This window comes from Meriones unguiculatus, chromosome 16, assembly GCF_030254825.1.
Source record: "Meriones unguiculatus strain TT.TT164.6M chromosome 16, Bangor_MerUng_6.1, whole genome shotgun sequence".
Taxonomy (NCBI): domain Eukaryota; kingdom Metazoa; phylum Chordata; class Mammalia; order Rodentia; family Muridae; genus Meriones; species Meriones unguiculatus.
In genome coordinates, this window is record NC_083363.1 from 64,863,400 (window position 1) to 64,882,630 (window position 19,231).

The window sequence follows — 19,231 nt, forward strand, 5'->3', positions numbered from 1 at the left end:
ATACCTTACAACAAGATGATGGACTTTTAGACAACAACAAAAAAGCCACCTGTTTAAAGAAAAACTAGGTGGGCCAGAGTCTGAGAAGAAGCTAATGAGTTTAGATGCAAGATATCAATGGGGACTGCCTTAGTATTCTATTGCTGTGAAGAGAAACCGTGACTAAGGCAACTCATATATATCTGTATCTATCTGTATAGATATCATTATTTATATCTATATCATCTATCTATCTATCTATCTATCTATCATCTATGTATTGAATTGAGGGCTTGCTTACAGTTTCAGAAGCTTGGTCCATTATCATTATGGCAGGACCATGGCAGCAGGCAGGCAGGCATGGTGCTGGAGATGTAGCTGAGAGCTACATCCTGATCCATGGGGCAGCAGGCAGAGAGACATACACTGGCCAAGAAACTTCAAAGCCTACCTCCAGTGACACTCCTCCTCCAACAAGGATATACCTCCTAATCCAAACAGTTCACCAACTGAGTACTAAGCATGCAAATATATGTATGAGCCTAGGGGAGCCAATCTTGTTCAAATCTCTGTAGAAATCCTACAAAAAAAAAAAAAAATCAGAGAGAGGAGCCTGAGGCTACTATTCAAAACAAAAGGTTAAAAACTGCGTCCACATTGTCCTACTTATTTAGAGTAAATGAATTGTAAATAGGGCTAAACTAGTTCTGCTTTCCTTAATGTAAAGCTAGATATTAGCAAGATGAGGTTTACACAAAAGGATAAATGGAGATAGCATCTCCAGTTGGAAGACCCTGATCTTATACCTGATACCTCCTAGTGCCCAACTGCCAGGCTATGTGCCAGGTTCTTTACCTAAGAGGCAGGTAAACATCTCGTGTGATAAAGCTGAGAGAAGTTGTGAAACACCTGTGTGAAGTGGCATAGGTCAGTTCCTGCTATGACTACAGTGCCAAGTACGAAGGCAACCTGTCACTTAGGGTGAATTGTTTCTGCTTTCATAAGGAGGAGCCAGGGCAGAATCTCATTAACATAAAATGTGAGCTGCCCAACCAGAAAACTGAATTCATTTGAGTATTAAGGCTTCATTTTGGGAACTGTGAAGGAGCTTGGAGAAAAAAAAAATCTGGATGGTGGTGTGTAAGACATATGTGTTCCTTTCCCTTGCTCTAGGCTTCTAAGTTACTTTGCAGGTTAGCCACCACTCAAGGCTGGGTGAGCGAGGGCTCCTTCTACAGCTTTCTCAGCCTTCTTAATAAAGAAGACTTCTCTGGCTCTAAAGAGCTGGCCTGGGCTCTTAGGAGGCAGCGGAGGTCAGGTTTCCTCTCCTAGTAAGTGGTCCGCCTGGGAGAATGAAGTAAAAAAGTGTCTGGATGGGAAAGTAAATAGATGCAAGGCAAATAAATAAAGAAAATGCCCATAAGCAATTACTGGGAGGAAGTGACATTTTTAGTAAGTCACTTTTCTGACGGACACCAGGCCTGCTATGCTGAGCGTGCCGTGGGAATGCTTGGGGGTGGGGATGGGAGAGTAGGGAGGTCGATGTAAGAGTCCAATGCACAGCCGGGTGCAGAGACCACCCGGTCTCCCTGGCTGGAAGTGGCACTGTATTCTCCCTGGCGCCCGCCCCCAACTCTGATCCAGAGCGGGTTGCGGTTTAAAGCCCGCAGGCGGCGCTTTCCCTAGGCCGGGCCGGGTCTCCCAGGTGGGTCCCCCGCCCCGCGTGCGCTGGGCTGGGCCGGCCCCTGGGCGGCGTCACGGCAGCCGGGGAGGAGCGCGGGCAGGGAGCGCGCGGAGGCGGGCGCTGCGCGGGAGGGTCGTCGCCGCGGATCGCAGGCCGGGGCGCGCGGCCGAGCAGGCGGCGGCGGCGGCAGCGGCGGCGGCTGCGGCGAGGAGGGCTCGGCGGCGGGCAGGCTCCGGGGCTCCCGGGCCGGCGGGTTCCGCCGGGTCGCATAGCGTCCGCTCGGCGGCGGGAGGAGGGAGCGGTGCAGACAAAGAGCGGCATCTGGGCGGGCGCAGCGCGGCCGCCGCCCCGGGACCCGCGCCGTTGCCCTCTGGCCTCGGCGAGCGATGAGCACTGAGGTAAGGCGACAACGGGGGCTGCAAACTTGGGCGGGTCGATAGAGTTGGGAGAGAGGAGCGGGAGGGCCGGGACTGCCCTGGAAGGGCCAGGGAGAGTGTCCCCTTGCGCGCCCCACCGGTGCCCTCGGCCCCGCCGCGGCCTGGGCGTCCCCGGGCACCCGCACCTCGGATACACACCTTCTTGCGAGCCTTCTCCTTCCACAGCCCCGAGCTGGCGTGGGGGTGGGGCGCCCTCCGCAGGCGGACGCCGGGGACCGAGGACCGAAAGCCCTCGGGAACAGCAGCAGCCCTGGCCTGCGGGCGGGTGTGGGACCCAGCCGTGGCCGGGTTGCCGGGCGAGCGTGCCTGGGAAGAATAGCCTGGGATCTGAGGGCCCCAGCGCTAGGAAGCGGGAGACTGCGATGGCCGGGGAGAACTTACTGAATTTAGAACTATTAGTGATTCGGCACAAAGCTGCTGTCACGTTCCATAAAGGAGGTCCTTACCTCGGCGCAGGGCGCTTTTGTGCCTGGTTCCAGACCTTGTGTCCTGCCCTGCATTTCCAAGACTTAACCCTGAGCCAAAGTTTCTCCGTGCCCTCCTCCCCACCCCGCAGGTTTATTCAGGGTGATTTAAGCAAGTGGTTTTGCAAGAATTTGGTGTGTGACTTTTAATGCCCCGACGGCACCCCCTTTTGAGTGCTGTTAGCTTGGCATTGTGTGGAAGGGTTTGATTTGCAAAACGCTGTAATTTATATACAATAACGATTCTCCCGGAAGGTGTGCGAGGGTGGTGGTTAATGGGTAGCAGACGTGACTTACACTAGTATTGTGAACAGCTTGGGGACCAGCTGGGCTGCCAGTGGAGTGAGCCCTGTCGCTTTAGCCCATTCACGCCGGGGCAGTTTCCCCCTTATTTGGTTTTTATTTTGCTAGCAGGTTTAAGGCTAATCTTGCCAAGTTTGCATCTGCATATTGGGACGAACAGGTCCGAGTTTGGGCTGGAGGTGTACAGGCCTGCTTTTTGGTTGACCGCAAATGAAACAGCTCATTGACCAGTGGGCGTGGTTTGCTGGTACCCTCCCAAGGAGACTTCTTTCTGCTCCTCACCCAGTACAGGGGTTTTGAGGAGGTTTTAGGTGTGTTTCAAGCCTGAGTTTTTGGTATAGTTATCGACAGTGGTTTTCTAGTCTAAAGGTCACTACTTTATCAAAACACCTGAACTGTGCTTGAGGACACTCCCTCCATTCACTTTTCAAGTGTTTATAGAAACGGACTTAGAAACAGGACTTTCATGCACGGGCCCGGTTTATGTCGTGAAGGGAACCAGTGGACACATGAGAGAAAGTGCACTTTAGATTTAGACTTAGATTTAGACCTTTGGGTCTTTCCTAAGTGACCACAAGAGACAATCCTGCCTTAAACTTTCTTGCCTCCGAGTAGGTTAGTGTAGTTTTGATTTAGGGAAGTAAAGGTCCCAGTGACCCAAAGCTGAAATTGAGAACTTTGTGCGGCCGTAAAGCATGGAGTTAACAGCTCACTGCTTGTCTTGTTCTCAGCTTCTTACATGTGCTGAAACAGAGCCCCAGTCTCAGGGTTGGGAGTTGCTTCCTGCCGCTTGGTAGCTAATTTGCCCACCTGTGGAGAGACTTTAAAATGGGTAGAGCTTGGGTGGTTTCCAGCTCCCCTTTTAGTGTCCATTTCCAGGATTTCAGTGTTTCTTCCCCAACATGGTCTTTGCTTCAGTCTTCTTCCTTTCTTTCTGTGACCCTGTCATATTCCTGACCTCTGTCATGTACATTGGGGTATGGAACATTCTCAACAAACAGCAGCACCCAGGTGTTTGAGAAATGTGCTTTTGTCCTTGTTAAATCTCCCCACATCTTCCTTGCTGTAGCAGACTGGATGGCCCCTTGAAAACAACCGGAAACTCACTGATTGCATAGCTACCTGGAGTTATTTGATCACTTTCACTAGCTTGATTTGCCCTGGCAAGACCAGGCCGGGTTGCTCTGTAGGGCATACATGCTTCTAACTGACTGGCTTGCAAAGTACACTTCGCCTGACATGGCTTATGGAAATGATTTTCTGATGTTCAAAATGAGGCTTAATGACTGAAGAATTCAAGATTGCTTGTTGCAAGTGCAAGCAGGGTAGAGAGCAGTATTTGGGAAAACAAGTAAGCTAACTTTTCTTACAAATGAACTGGGAATCTTCCCCCAGAGACTTAGGAAATTAATTTTCTCTTCCAGAAAGACTAAAAATGGTGCTTCAGAATTGTTTCTCTTTCCTGAAAATGACTGATGGAAACATTTTTCAGGGTGTTTTCAAAGGACATAAGTGAAAAAATAATGCTATTTGTGCTGTTAACTGCCTAAGTTAAGGCAGCTCAGAAGAAGGTCAAAGCAGTCTTTTAAATCAGGCTATCAAAGGTTTGCAGCCGTGGTGAAAATACTCCTTTCTTTAGGCCATCAGAGTAGTGCATTAAAAAATAAAAAAATAAATAAAAAATAAAAACAAAAACAAAACAAAACAAAAAACACAAAACTTTACTTTTCAGCAATTCACTTCAGTCAGATCATAGAGAACATGATGGTTAAAGCCTTTCTTAGGGAATCACATCCTCTGCACCCCCATTGCCACCCCTCCACTTCCTGCCTGCTCCTTGGAGTACACTTCTGCCTGCGATTTTCAGTCCTCCAGGCCATGGCAGTGAAAAATGTTCTTTAGATTGACATACCATGTTAGGGTCACAGTGGTGTTCCCCATCTCTTTGTGTGACTAGCCCAAGAAGGATCTGGTACCTTTTCCAGCTTCTGTGGGTATCCTAAGTTTCATATTTTTTAGTGGTCATTGCTCTCCTATATCCCAGCGTCTCCCATCTCACCTTACAGGCAATGACTGTGTCCTTGGACCTTCAGCAGAACTTTCTTGGTGGTTTCCTTTGACGTTTGTGACCCTCTTGCCAGTTATCTTCATTGTCTCCTAACCTGTGTGGGCTGGAAGGTGCTGATCCACAGCTCATGTGTGACAGCAAACTAACACGCTGTTGACTTCTGGCCTGTGTTGTTGAGGTCAGTGATGAGATCAAAATCTTAGCCTCTGCTTGGAACCCTACCACACCATGCTTAGCCTGGTCCCTGGGACTTTGAGACAGTTAGGGAATGTGATATGGTGGCCTTTGTTTGGTGAATTCTCTTGTCAGTCAAGTCATTTGTAATCCTTGGGTGAAACTTAAAACATGAAATTTCTTTAGATCTCTTTTACATATCCTGAAGGTAATCTTAATGTAATCCTTTTTGTGCACCTGCATTGTCAAGCCAAATGATCCCCTCTCCAGAGCCATGTGGTGGGCTGGCTGAATGGCCTTTGTTGTTATGAGACTTGATCTTACCATATGTTGTCCTCAAACTTGAGCCTTCTGCTGCGTACCTTTGATAGCCTGATTTAAAAGACTATAACCCAGAGTACTTCGATTGCAGTTGAGTGCCATCCTGCCTAGCTTGAGTGAGGTTTTCAGTAGATGAGGCTGCCCAAATCAGCCTGACATGACAGCTCTAGCCAAGTATTAGTTATGCTGCTAAGAAGTAGTTATTGGTTAATCATTGCCTTTCTACTGTCTGTATTCATAATATTTTTAAGAAAAGAAGGTTCCAGTTTACTCAGAATTTAATTCTAGGTTGAAGAGCCCTAATCTGAAAGTCTGGTCTGCAAATTTCATGACTCTGTTTTTCTTTATAGCTGAATAGTATCCCATGGGATGTGTACCACATTTTTATTATCTGTTTGTCTGTTGAAGGACATTTATGTTGTTTCCATTTCCTTGCTGTTGTGAATTGGGTGACAGTAAACATGGCTGAGCAGGTATGTGTGGAGTAGGAGAATGTGTCCAGTCCTTTGGGCATGTGCCAAGGAGTGGTATAGCTGGGTCATTCATTTGTTGGATTTATTTTTATTTTTTTGAGGATTCTCCATACTGATTGCCAGAGTGGTTGTACTAGTTTGCATTTACACCAGTAGTGAATGAGAGTTCCTCTTTTTTTCTACAACCTCACCAGCAGTTGTTTTGTTGATCTTGGCCATTCTGACTATGGTGAGATGAAGGCTCAAAAGTTGTTTTAATATAAATTTCTCTAATAACTAAGGATGATTAACAGTTTCTGAGAAAGCATTCCCAGTTTGAAGGCTTTCTGAGCATCAGTATGATGCCGTAAGTGGAAAATTCCATCCCTGATCTTGTGACAAACTGTCAAAGTTTGGTGGAATAGAAATACTGAGATTACACTCAAGGTGCTCGTATAAAATATGTATGAAGCACATGGATTTCTTATTTTGACTTGGGTGTTAATTCTTTCAAGTGTGTAACAAATGCAGGTTGTAGATTGGGGTGATAGTAAATAAGTAATTTATCACTAGGATGAGTAAGTAATTTGTCCAGGACTTCCAGTTGAGGGTGGCATATACATACTACACATACCTCAGGCTGACACACTTCTGGCCCAAAACCTGTTGGATAAGAGACATTCAACCTGCATTGCAATTTCTTCTTGTAAGACAATTTGGGGAAATAGATACATTGGCTAACCAGTTGTTAAGGAAGACCTAAACTGTCATATGATGCTAAAAGTATAAGATATTAATGTAATTTATAGTATACAAAGTACTTTTTACATGTTACATATTTAGTGTTCTGCATAGAATGGCATTTGGGTCTGACTCACATCTGTGTGAGAACTTTGGGACCAAGGTTGTAGATCCTGAGCTTAAGTTAAATTCATGTTATTCCCTGTCACCGCTCAGATGTAGCAGGTGAGACTACAGTGTCACTGAGTCCCAGAGCCTTGTCATAGCTCTTGGGTATTGTCTTAATTATGGTTTTTAGGGCTGTGATGAAACACCCTAAACAAGCAGGGGAGGGAAGGGTTTACTTATTTGTTTGTTTATTTGACTTATACTTCTATATCATTGTTCACCATCGAAGGAAGTCAGGACAGGAACTCAAACAGGCAGGAACCTGGAGGCAGGAGCTGATGCAGAGGCCATGAAGAAATGCTGCTTATTGGCTTGCTTTTCCTGGCTTACTCTGCTTTCTTCTAGAACCTAGGACCACCAGCCCAGGGGTGGCACCACCCACAACTGCCTGGGCCCTCCCACAGATGTGTACTGTGCTGTGTTACAAGTGTGTGCAGGTGTGGTTGGGGCGGTTCACATGTGGGAGCCCTTGGAAGAAGAGCCACTTGTGTGGAGGCAGCCAGGAGATAAGATAGTGATTCTGTGTCCATGTCTCACTTTTAGGAGCCAGAGTTGCCTGGAAAGTGTCCTTGTGTCCAGGGTGTTCACTCCTGTTTAGTGTATGTTTTGCTCTGCATGGTCTTCTGTAGTGGGATGCTACCGACTATGTGGCTGAAGCAGCAGACTGAACTGTCTCAGCATCCTGGAAGCTAGAAGAGCAGGGTTATATCATGTGTCCGGTGAGGAGTGCTCTCTTCTCGTCTTTAACTGGCACTGGCACCTTTTTTTTTTTAAATTTTTATTTTTGTATGTGCACAGACACGAGGTCTCTGCTTTGCCTTAGGAGGGTAGCAGTTCTATTAGATTAGGGTCTCATTTTATTACCACCTTTAACTGTCACCTCCCATTTACAATTTAAAAAAGAATTATATGTTTGTGAGTGTGTGTGTGTGTTTGTGTATGTGTAGTTATGGGTATGTGAATGGAGCTGTCTGCAGGGGCCAGAGAGTGTTTTGGATCCCCTGAAGCTAGAGAGTCAGTTCTGAGCTGCCTGTCATGGGTGCTGGGAACCAAACGGCCTGTGTACAAACAAGCAGTCTTAGCTTTTAACCAAAAACCATCTGTCCAGCCCCAATATGAGAATATTGCTTATTTTGGAGACAGGGGTCTTACTATGTCCTTGAGCTTGCTGTGTAGACCATGCTGTCCCCAAACTCACAGAGATCTTCCTGCTTCTGCCTTCCAAGCACTGGAATTAAAGGTGTGCACCACCATGCCCAGCTTCAACTATCTTTATTGTTCTGTGTTCAGATACATTTGGCCTTCAGCACAAACTTTTATCTGTACTAAATATACAGAGGTATTTTTTAAAAATGTGTTTCTTAATACAGTTTCCACACCACCAATGTTAGTGGATCCATACATAATCTAGAAAGATTTAGACTGTATGGGATGAAGTGCATAGGTGATATGCAAAGGCTGTGTGATGTTACAGAAGTGATAGGAAAATCTGAGGATTTGGGTACCCAAGCAGTTCTGGAACCAGTCTTCCATGATACTGATAGAGGATTGTATCATTATGTGGGGGTTAGGGCTTCGGTGTATAAATCTGGGGCTACAATTCCATCTGTCATAGTGGAACTCCGTGTTCTCAAAGATTTTAGGACATACAGTTGCTTTCACCACCCAGCTCTGGAATCTATTTATCTTTCTCTGAGGACAACTGCCAGGAATGGGTTCAGAATAGTGAAAAGTAAAAAGAGAATGCCAACTCATTGAGTCTAGCCCTCAGATCCCACAGCAGGTAAGAAGCTTTGGCCATGGCCTTTGAGGCTTTAAGAAGACAAAAAAGCTTGACTCAGTTCATTATGGACACCTGCCCTCACCATGTGGTTTGGCTGTGGACACTTGCTGTGTTTTCCTTGTGTGTGTGTGTGTGTTTTCTTTATGAGGACTTTAATAAATACAGTGAGAACATGGTAGGTTTTGTATGAGAAGGAATGCATTTGCTAATCCCTGATGGGTCTGCCACTTCTGTGACAGTGCTGTGGACCTGTGAGCCAGCGAGTGAGCTTCCTGGGCTGTATATGGTGGTGTTTGTTGAGATATACATTGTGCTGTGTGAGTTTACCGTCAAGGCTAGTCTGTTATTCCAGGTGACCGCATTGGAGGGTGAGGACTAACCTGTAGCCACTCTCCATTCCTAATTATTTCTAAGATTTCCAGTGTCTCAAACCTGTACCATCTCCTGGCCTTTGGCTACTGTCCTCTTCATAATCAGCTAATTCATCCTTGAATTCCCCCTTGTGTCTCCAATCTGGTTATCACCCTTGTTAATTCTGCCTCAGAAAGGTTGCTTTCACCCACAGTGTTCTATTTTCTTTGACTTTGACATCAAACAGCTTCTAATGACTCCTGACAGTCTGTTTGCTCATTGCTCCTAAAGCTCAGTTGTGTATACCTCACTTGGTGATTCCTCACTGCCTCCAGGCTCCGTGTCTCAAGATGGTCCAAGTCCCCGGTGTTACAGATGTGAATGTACACCCTTAACTGCTGTCTCTGTTCTCCAGACCTCTCTCTCCCCTAAGCTTCTGCTGCTGACAGCTGTTTGCTAAGTCTGGTAAGGAAGAGCTCTTCGACACTGCTGTCCATTGGGGTTGTTCAGGGTTAGACATAGACTGCTGGGCTGTTATGTAGCTGTGGCTTTGTATACAATGCAACATAAACCTGCCTCTTCTTTATGGGAAAAGAGATTGTCTGCAGAAAGCAGGGTGAGTGTGTGCCTTTTAATGCAGAGTGTCTCCCTATAAATTCCACTTGAAGCCATCATTTGTCAGGAGCAGTGCCATCCCATTGAAATGCCACGTGAGTCACCAGTGCTAGTCCCAGATGTAACTTTAGATGTTCTCAGTGCATTAAAAATGTAAAAAGAAACAAACGCTACTGTCATGTTTTTCTTTACTCAGTATATGCAATGTGGCTTAATTTATGTAAATAATTATTATACAACATAATTAATGTGTGATTAGATTTTTTATTTGATGAAGTCTTCAGATTCCAGCACAAATCTTTTCCTTCTTGCTGCATTTTGGGTGGTCCCAGAGCTGCAATGTTGGGGAACCTGGGGATATACTTCTCATGCTTTATGCTTTATTCTGTCCACATTTTCCAGATAAAGATAGCTAAAGCTGGTAGTTAAGATTGTAGAAACAGTTTAGGGTAATAATAATGCAGCTATGATTATGCTTTTCTTTGGACAAACAGCCTGTATAGTATAAGAAATGTATCTCACACTAAAACATTTTAGGCTACAAAAATCATTGGAATAAAAGTGATTGGGTTAAAACTCAGCACATATATAATCAGTGTACCTTGTGCATCTTACAGATCTTTTAAAGTGTGTTTTTAATTCTAGAGATTGAAATTGTCAATATAAATAAGTTTACATATTTCTGACCAGTGTTAAGTACTTAATCTATATGTAGGTATAGAAGCTAAAATTGTTTTGAGTGGACTGTCTCTCTCTCTCTCTCTCTCTCTCTCTCTCTCTCTCTCACACACACACACACACACATGCACACTGGACCAGACATTGTAATTACTGTTCTAAGCATATTACAGGAAATAACTCATTGAACCCTCACAAGCATGGCACTTTCTGCCCTGTTGAGGGGACATTGTTGGTTGGCTGAGGTCACAGCTGCTCAGTGGCTGGTCTGGAACTCCTGTTTTGACCACCTCACCCTCTAGGCCACATCACTATCCCTTTGTTAAGTTGTGCCCCAAGTACATAAAACAGAACATAAACTTTCATGGTAGTTAAGATTTGAGAAAAAAAATAATTGGCAGGAAGTGGAGCTTGGATATAGATTCTCATTCTGGGAGTTTCTTATCATCTACATTGTGCAAGAGGCTCTGGACTTTGGACTAACTCAATGAATAATTAAAACTGCTTCAGTGGCCTTGGAGAGGTAGCTGTAAAGGGTTACATTGTTCTCCTGACTGTTCCTCTCTGCCCATCTGACATGAAGTTCTTGAGGATTTCCAAGTTGGTTTTGGCATTTTTTCTAGTCGTAGAGGGCTGGGTTGACTCTTAGTCTGCATTCTTGAAAGCAGCTGCTTAGTGTCCTCATGGGATCTATGACACTGGCTGCCATTCCAGGAGAGTGTGCAACAGACTTTTCAAGACTTGGCCTTCGGTGTTTGGAGGTTACTAGGCTTCTTGGGAAGCTTTTTTTATGAGCAGATGAAAGTACCTGGAAATGATACAGTCTGTCAATGTCTCTATCCATTTTCCTTCTTTGTAATGTATGAATTTTTGCTGAGTATTTAAGGATGTCTGTAGGTCCCCAAATATTTTAATTATATCACTTAGGAGCCTGGCTGCAGAAGCATTTGATGTCTTTCCTTGCTTTCCTCCCTCAGCTGTGTCCATTTTATGGCTAATCACTTTACAAGCTTGTTTGTATCAAGGCTGTGTGTGTGAGGAGGGCCAGTCAGAACGGATAATAAATTATTCTTATTACTATGTATGATGGAAGTCAGCTTGATGTTGACATAACAACAACAGGTTACCTTAGTGTTTTTTAAATAAAAACAAAACAAAACAAAACAAAACAACTTTATTTTTTCAGCAAGAAGTAAAGGATTCAGGGAGTTACGTTAGAAAGTTTCCAAAATCTTGGTATGGGTGAAGAGTAAATTTAAAGAAACAAACTTAACAGAATCTAGCAGCATAGATCATAAATTGGGTCTTTTCTGTCTATTCATTTCCTCCTTTCTGCGACTTTGGGGTTTCCCTTCACCACTTTTGTGTGGTCGTCTGTTGAACCACTGGGCTTTTCTCTGTGGTCTGTTCACCTGGGCTCACACACTGCTTTATGTCCTTGTTCACAGTCTCCCTAGGATCTGCCTTGCTTGGCTTTAGAAGACAGACTCTTATCCCTTCTGATGAGTTCTCTGCTTTGCTTGGGCAGAACTGAAGCGTGTTTGATGAACTGCTGTGGGTCAAGAGTCTTGATGTTCTTTTCAGACTTGATTGCCTTGTACCTGATAAACTCAGTCATCCAAAGAAAAGCTGAGTCTGTCTTCTGTACAAGTGGGGTCTGTTTCAGGAATGTGTCCAGTGAGTGGGTCAGGGCTCTATGCCCAAGGGAGAAAATATGGTTTAACATATTGCATATTAGCACGAGTGGCTTCCTGTTTATTCTGGGATCTGATTTGCTATTATATTTGGATTGGGAAATAAAAACAGTTCACTTTTGCAAATCCACAATTACTTTTTTCAAGGTTACTATCTTGAAAACTTTATGGAGGCTTGACTATCCCATGTCTATAAAACTGAGTCTCAGCTGAACAGCTTTCCCATGCTGACATTTGGTAGTGTCTGGAGACACTGGTCATGCTTAGGGGTGCTGCAGGTGGGTGCAGGCTGGGGTGTTAACATCCCGTAATACATAGTCCTGTCTCAATAGCTACCCATAGCTAATCAGCCTTGAGGTGTGTGAATACTTTTTTCTTCACTTAAATGTTTTTAAAGTTAATAGATCTCACAGTTGCTTTTAAGAGACCAATTTCATTCCTCCATTTTAATCAATATAGTGAAAAGAATACATTCAGAACTCTTGAACACCATTTGTACTATTAAATCTGTAAAGGAGACACTTTTGTGTAATTGATTCTTTTTTTTGGTTTGGTTTGACATAATGTTGAAGTATGTCAATCTGCTTATCTGTGTCCAGTCAGCATATTTGTACCACGTTCCTAGGAAGAGCTGATTGTTGCATCACCCCTGGCTGAGATGTAAAGTCCATTGCTCTCAGAATGCCCACTGATCTGGGAGTGTTGGAGGGCTCTTTATCAGTTGTTTAAGCATTGGTTGATCAAAAGACATCTGTTTTCTTAGAAATGCTACACTGATGATCATGTGGAGAGATATGTTTTGTTATTACCAAAGTTCATAGAGCTGATCTTGAGGGCTCAGCCTAATAAGCTGTGAGCTGGGCACATGCATTGGTGTTTGACTGTTTGATGTCTGCTTTGTATGGTCCTTACCCTCTTCAAAGGAGAGAACACAAATACCACAAATTAGACCTTAGGAAGGAAAAGGAAAGGGAAAATTCTAATTTGGCTGTTAGTTGCTGACTCCCAGTGTCTACAGAACTACCTATTAGCCAGCCTAGGATATGATGACTGTCTGAAATTTTTTTCCCTTTGTAAATAGGCTCTTCCTTGATCAAGCACACGGGGGGGGGGGGGCACCAGAAAGAAAGAAAAGAAATGTGGCTTGCCACTTGGAGTTGCTTTGTCTTCATAGCTGCCTGTTTTGTGTCGATTATTTCCTGTCCTTGTCCTCTTCCTCTTTTGACTGCATTTCTTATCACCATTCTTCCTGTTCTGCTACTAGGATAAATACTGTGAACACAGTGAAATTTCAACGGTCTGAGATCTTAAAGGTTCAGCCTATCTTTTCTTTAGTCCTATCGCGTGTGACTGAGGATCCTTTGGAAAGTTAATGATAACTATTGGGGAACACTGGGAACTTCTGAAGTTACACTGGACTGAGCTGTATGTATCTTTTTGTTGCTTGTGGGCCATGTCTCCTTCCCTCTTTTGTTAATTGGATGTTTTGTAGATGAAGAAAGTACCCAAACTGGTCCATGGGTCTGGATAGAGCTTCTGCAGTGTGAAAGCTTCTGAAAGCTTCAGGCCCTGCATGCCATTTTGGCTTGTCTCCTTCCACCTGTAAGCATCTGCCTTAGGTGGGGATTTCTTGGCTTTTAATTATGATTCGAGCTGTATTAAATTATATAATTTTGAACTTGATTAATGGGTTTATCTAAATTTGAATGTTTAAAATCTTGATTTGTATGTGGAATAGAGATCTTTTGCTACTGATTTGGCTAGTTACAGAGTTGCTTTTTATCCTCTCCTGTATTTTGTAAAAGAGGTAACCAAACTTGAGCCAATTTACAAGACTGGCTTTGGGGCTTTTATAGTAAGAATGGTGTCCTCCTTGACTGATAGACTGTTTCCATCAGTTACTTAAGTGGCAGATACAGGGGCCTGCTACTTAGATCATGAACTGTGGTTAGGGCTGGAAGTGGGTGGGTGTGGAGGTGACAAAGCTGTTACTCTTCCTGATCTTTCCTGTGTAGATGGACTGCTGATAGATTGTATTCTGAATAAGTTATGTTCACTTAGTGAATATTTATTGATACCACCTATATGCCTGGGCTGTGAGAGCCAAACACCTACCCTAAGGGAGCCTGTAAATTAGCCTAGAGATTTTACAAGTCCGTACTCAAACCTGATCCTATAACAATTAAAATCATCATCTTCACCTTTTTGTGGAAGGTGGCCACAGAAAGGCTTTCCTACCCTCCCCAGCACCAACAACAGTATTTTCAGTATTTTGGAGAAGGCCAACCCCCTCTTCCCCCCCCCCCCCCGATTTCTTGGAAATGGAGTCAAGAATGGTCACTTGAGTGGAGTTGTTTCCTGGTGTAGTTGTGGATGCTGGTGACTACCCCAGCACCCTCATTCTCTCACGTAACAGACATCCTGGTAAAAGTCAGACTACACGTTTGTACACAGTAGACTCTTGTTTTGGGGTGACCTGAACCTGTTCTGTTCAGGTATTTGTCTGTTGCTTATTTACTTTAAAAAATAATCAGTAAAACTACTTATTCCTGCTTTTAATTGAGTATTGCATTCAGGTAGCACACAGATAACTTGTTTCCTGTTCTGGTAGTTAATGATATAAATGCATTGCCTCACATTTTATTTTTGTTTGTTTTGTTTGTTTGTAGAGCTTTGTCTGATTTGATCAGCTTTGTAGACCAGGCTGGCCTTGAACTCACGGAGAGCTGCCTGCCTCTGTCTTCCTTTGTGCTAGGATTACAAGTGTGTGCCACTGCATCCCAGCCTTTTGTTTGTTTGTATTTATGGTTTTTGAGGCAGGGTCTTACTATGTAGCCTTGGCTGGTCTGGAACTCACTATGTAGACTAGGCTGACCTGGAACTTAAAGAGATCCACCTCTCTTTGCCTCCTGAGTGCTACAGTTCAAGGCATGAGCCACCACAGCCAGCTCATGTCCTCACTTTTTAATTTAGAGAGGATTTATTCAGTCAAATTTGTGTTTCTTACAGAGCAGTGGATGTTGTAGATCAGCCCTGTCCAGCTGTTGTAAAGCCTTTTTTCGGTTTTCTCCTAGGTTTAATTGGAAAGTACTTCCTTTACTGTTTCTTACTCTAGTGTAGAGTTTCTTTCTGCATCAGGGTTGCACCCGGGCCTTCCTGAACTCCTTCTTTTGTATTTGTAAGTGCAGCCTTTCAGACTGCCAGCTTCTCAATCCAGTGCCCAGATCACAACCGTGTTTTCCAGAGGTGGACAGATGTCAGTGTTTATTTTTAAGCTCTGTTTAGCATAGGAAAACAAACTAGCTTTGCCTTTCAGTATAAGTAGGATCATGATTACTGATGACTCTTTAATTCATGCTGAAGCAACCTCCCTTTCCTTTGGCTTTGGATGGCATGGATTATTGTAAAAGTTTTTTTTTTGTGAAATATAATAATTTATTAATGATGACTGTAGTTTAGGCTTTGTGTTTCTTTTGTACTTAATTGGAGAGTAAACAAAGTTTAATTTGGAGATAGGAGTTCTGGTATTAGATACTTGGATTCCTAGTTTTGGGCCTTGAGAAGGAAAGACTTTGTATTAAGTCCTTGCTTGGTTTCATTGAAAGTTACAAGTTTGCTTATACAGTCTATCATTTTATGTATTCAAGTACACAGTAAGTTCTGTTGGATTTCAGTAATGTAAAAAACTCATTCTATTGCATTAAGCCAAGCTGTAATGTTTTTTCTTTACCCTCTCTCCCTCTCTTCCTTCCTTTTAATTTTAAAAATTGCTATTAAACTAAGAACCTATTGTCCAGGGCCTTGGGCTTGCTGGGTAAACGCCCTTGCTCTGAGCAGTGTCTCTAGACTGTTTATTTTCTTCAGTGCTGTGGTTCACGAGCTTTATCAAGGTAGTTTGTTACTTTTCAGAGTCCACCGTGACACTTGATGCATATGTGTATATTTTATAACTTACGTTAACATGTCCCTCATCCTCCAAGGATCTCCCTATATAGCACAAGCTAGCTGTAAATTTGCTGTGTAGCCCAGGTTTGAACATGAGATTTTCGTGCTCGCTTGTTCTGTGGGTTTGAATTACAGGTGTGTACCACCATACCCATCTGCACATTTAAAATACTTTCAGATGACTGAGACATACCCAGCACCACTTTTCCTCACTTCATTGTGTGGCATTGCTATAGGGCATCAGTCACATTTAATGATCAGTGTTGATACACGATATTAGCAAAAGCCTGTGCTATGTTTAGATTTATATAATTAGTACCTAATCTCTGGTCTTCTGTCCCAGGACCCTAGTGCTTTTAATCTTGTCATTTTAGTTTCAGTGGTCTGGCATAGCTTCCTAGGCTTGATTACCTGGATAGTGTCGAGGACATTGGGCAGGTATTTTGAGTTTAGTTCCCTCATGATAAGATTGGGGTTGTGAACAGAGGTGAAGCTCTGAACTTGCTCTTTGGTCATGGCAGGCTTCTTTTTTTTTAAATTTCCGTTGTTGTTGCAGCAATAGAAACCCTAAATAAGTCATTTTTCTCCCCTCCCTGCCCCCACCCCAGGTTTCTGCCATTTTGGACTGGCTCCCTTTTTATGATCCTTACTTCATTTTTGTTGTTATTCCAGAAAATCCTGACAAAAACCATCTTGGAGGGCTGTGTTTTAGCTCAGATTCTAAGTTATAATTCTTCATTGTAGGAGAGTCAAGGCAGAACTTGAAGCAGCTAGTCACATCCTGTTAAGAGCAGAGAATGGCTCATGAGTGCGCACTGCACAGCTCATTACTGCAGGTCAGAGGCCTGCATGAAGGGTGCTGCCCATGTTCATGGGGGAGGGGGGCTTCTCCCTCACTCAGCCCAATTAAGACAAGAAGCCTGAAGATTGCTTCCAGACCAGCCTGTCTAGTCAGTTCTTACTGAGACACTCTACCAGTTGGTTTTTGATTGTGTCAAGCTGATAGTTAAACTATCCTAGGTACACACTGTCAGCATGGTTTACAATGATATGTTAACCTCAGCCACCTGGTTGAGGTACAGTTTTCTCTAACATTTCTTGTTCTCCTTCTTTCCATCCCTGGTCTTTGGGAAAAGTCATTTTGGAGCTGGGAGTTTATTTAGCTCTTCTACCTGGAGTGGCTGTGTCTACAGTAGCTGCCTGGGACTCTTCATGGGAGATTTCCTGTGCAGCCTGCGGTAGGGTGATTTCAGTGGCTGTAGAAGGCATGACATGGCTCACTGGCACTGTGGTGGAGGAGGTGATAGGCTGGTGCTTTAGTATGTTTTTAGAATGTGGTTTCTGGATATGGGGAAATGCAAATTCTTGAGGCCTGCTTTGGACTTGATGACTCATTCTTATGAGACAGATTGGTTGGTCTGTCCACAGGTGATTCTGATCTGTATGGGAAGCTGAGAGCCTCTGCTATGGATTAGTATCTCAGCCCTTCCCATAACTTTGCTTTTGTGGAGGCCCTGTATGCACGCTGTCCCAAAGCTCCAAGCAAGAACTTCTATTCTCACAGCCTGGGCTGTTAACTTGACACACAAATTAAAAGGAGGGAATCTGAATTGAGAAAAATGCCCCCATAAGGTCAGCTGTAAGGCATTTTCCTAATTAGTGATTGCTAGAGTAGGGCCTAGCCTATTGTGGGTGGTGCCATCCCTGGCTGGTGGTCCTGGGTTCTCTAAGAAAGCAGGCTGAGCAAGTCATGTGGAGCAAGCTGATATGCAGCACCCCTCCATGCCTTTGTATCAATTTCTGCCTCCAAGTTCCTTCCCTATTTGAGTTCCTGTCCTGACTTAAGCCAAATAAACCCTTTTATCCAAACTTGCTCTTTGGTCATGGCAGGCTTCTTTTTTTTTAAATTTCTGTTGTTGTTGCAGCAATAGAAACCCTAAATAAGTCATTTTCTCCCCCCCTCCCCCCACCCCCAGTTTCTGCCATTTTGGACTGGCTCCCTTTTTATGATCCTGTGGTCCTTCTTTCTAGGTAGCTTTACTTCTCAGTTTGATGGTTTCAGGTTTGCAGTAGAGGCAGAAATGAATGACAGCTCTGAGACCTACTGTGGAAGGTCTGGGCAAGGAAGGAGGATGCTAAGTCTGTCAGAAAGTTTTGTTTCAAGGGAGGGAGGGGCACTCAGACCCCATGTAGACTGTGTTCAAGTAAGTCAGGACCCCCTAGCAAATCTTTAGTTTGAAAGCTTATCCAATGGCTATGTTTGAGATGGCTTTAAAGTTCTCAGGCAGTTCTGGTTGAAGTAGGCAAGCAGTGGCCTAAAATGGTTCTGCAACCTTGGGGTATGGGTGGCCCTTATCCTTGGTATTGCCTGTGGGATCTCTGGGTAGGGATAGGTGGGCACAGTGGTCCAAGTCCAGTGTTTCAGAGCTGGTTATATTACATGATGCGCTAGTCTGCCTACTCCGGCTTCCTTTCTTATCCAGCCTGTTGAGCCAGGGTAGAGCCCTGCCACAGTACTGTGGGAGGCTTTGAGTATGCTTTGGGCATGAATAGATTCAGAGGCTGGCTTGGGAAACATCCTGAAGACAGCCTTTTCTTCATTGGCTTTCTGATCTGACATTCTAGAGCAGTCCTTTTTTAGAGCCTCCTTATATCCATTTATGTTACTATAACTTAAGATACTGCATTTGTATATTAAAATGACTAATACAAATTCAATGATGTTTTTGAACTTGCTTTCTTTTTAATCCATGTTTCTGTTGTAGTTGATGTCCATTTTGATCTGCAGATCTCTTTTTCTTATTCATGCACACACACACACACACACACACACACGACCATATGACGGATAGACAGACAGACAGAGACAGACTTTGTTTTAAAAAGGGTCTCACTGATTTACTAAAACACAGTTCTGTCTCCTGATCTTAAGTGGTCATACCAAGAACTGAGATTGCAGGTTTGTATCAGTGTGTCTAGCTGGATTTCTGGTGCTATTTGATTTTTATTTTGTTTATTATTTGAGACAAGAGCTTCCTATTGCAGCCGTTGCGTAGATAAGGCTGGTCTTGAACTCATAGAGATCTGCCTGCCTCTGCTTCCCAAGTGCTGGGATTAAAGTCATGGACCATCACACCTGGCTCTGTCTGCTGTTTTTCTTGAAGAAAGATCAGTACTAGTTAGAGATTATAGATGTGAATTTCAGTGGCTTTGTGCGGACATTACTTGACCCCATGACATTTATGGGGTTGGGGAACATTCAGAGCTGGTTTGTAGAACTGTGTGCCTTGTGGCTTTCCTGTCACAAGGTTGTTGGAAGCATTAGATGCCCATGAGAATGGAATTGAACCAGGGTTTCTGCTGTGTCTCTTTCA

At 43.9% G+C, this 19,231-nt stretch overlaps 1 protein-coding gene across 6 annotated transcripts in view; it reads left to right on the forward strand.

Moving 5' to 3' along the window:
* Positions 1 to 1,896: 1,896 nt before the first annotated feature.
* The window catches only part of Nck2 (NCK adaptor protein 2), a 131,535-nt gene continuing 114,200 nt past the window's right edge, over positions 1,897 to 19,231 (forward strand). For 2 of the 6 annotated variants that reach the window (XM_021654266.2, XM_021654267.2), the window contains exon 1: positions 1,925 to 2,061. The gene's annotated coding sequence lies outside the window, so the exon portion shown is untranslated. Of the gene's footprint in view, positions 2,062 to 19,231 lie in introns of all 6 variants that reach the window. The other 4 variants (XM_021654268.2, XM_060369976.1, XM_021654265.2 and 1 more) reach the window with 4 other exon arrangements.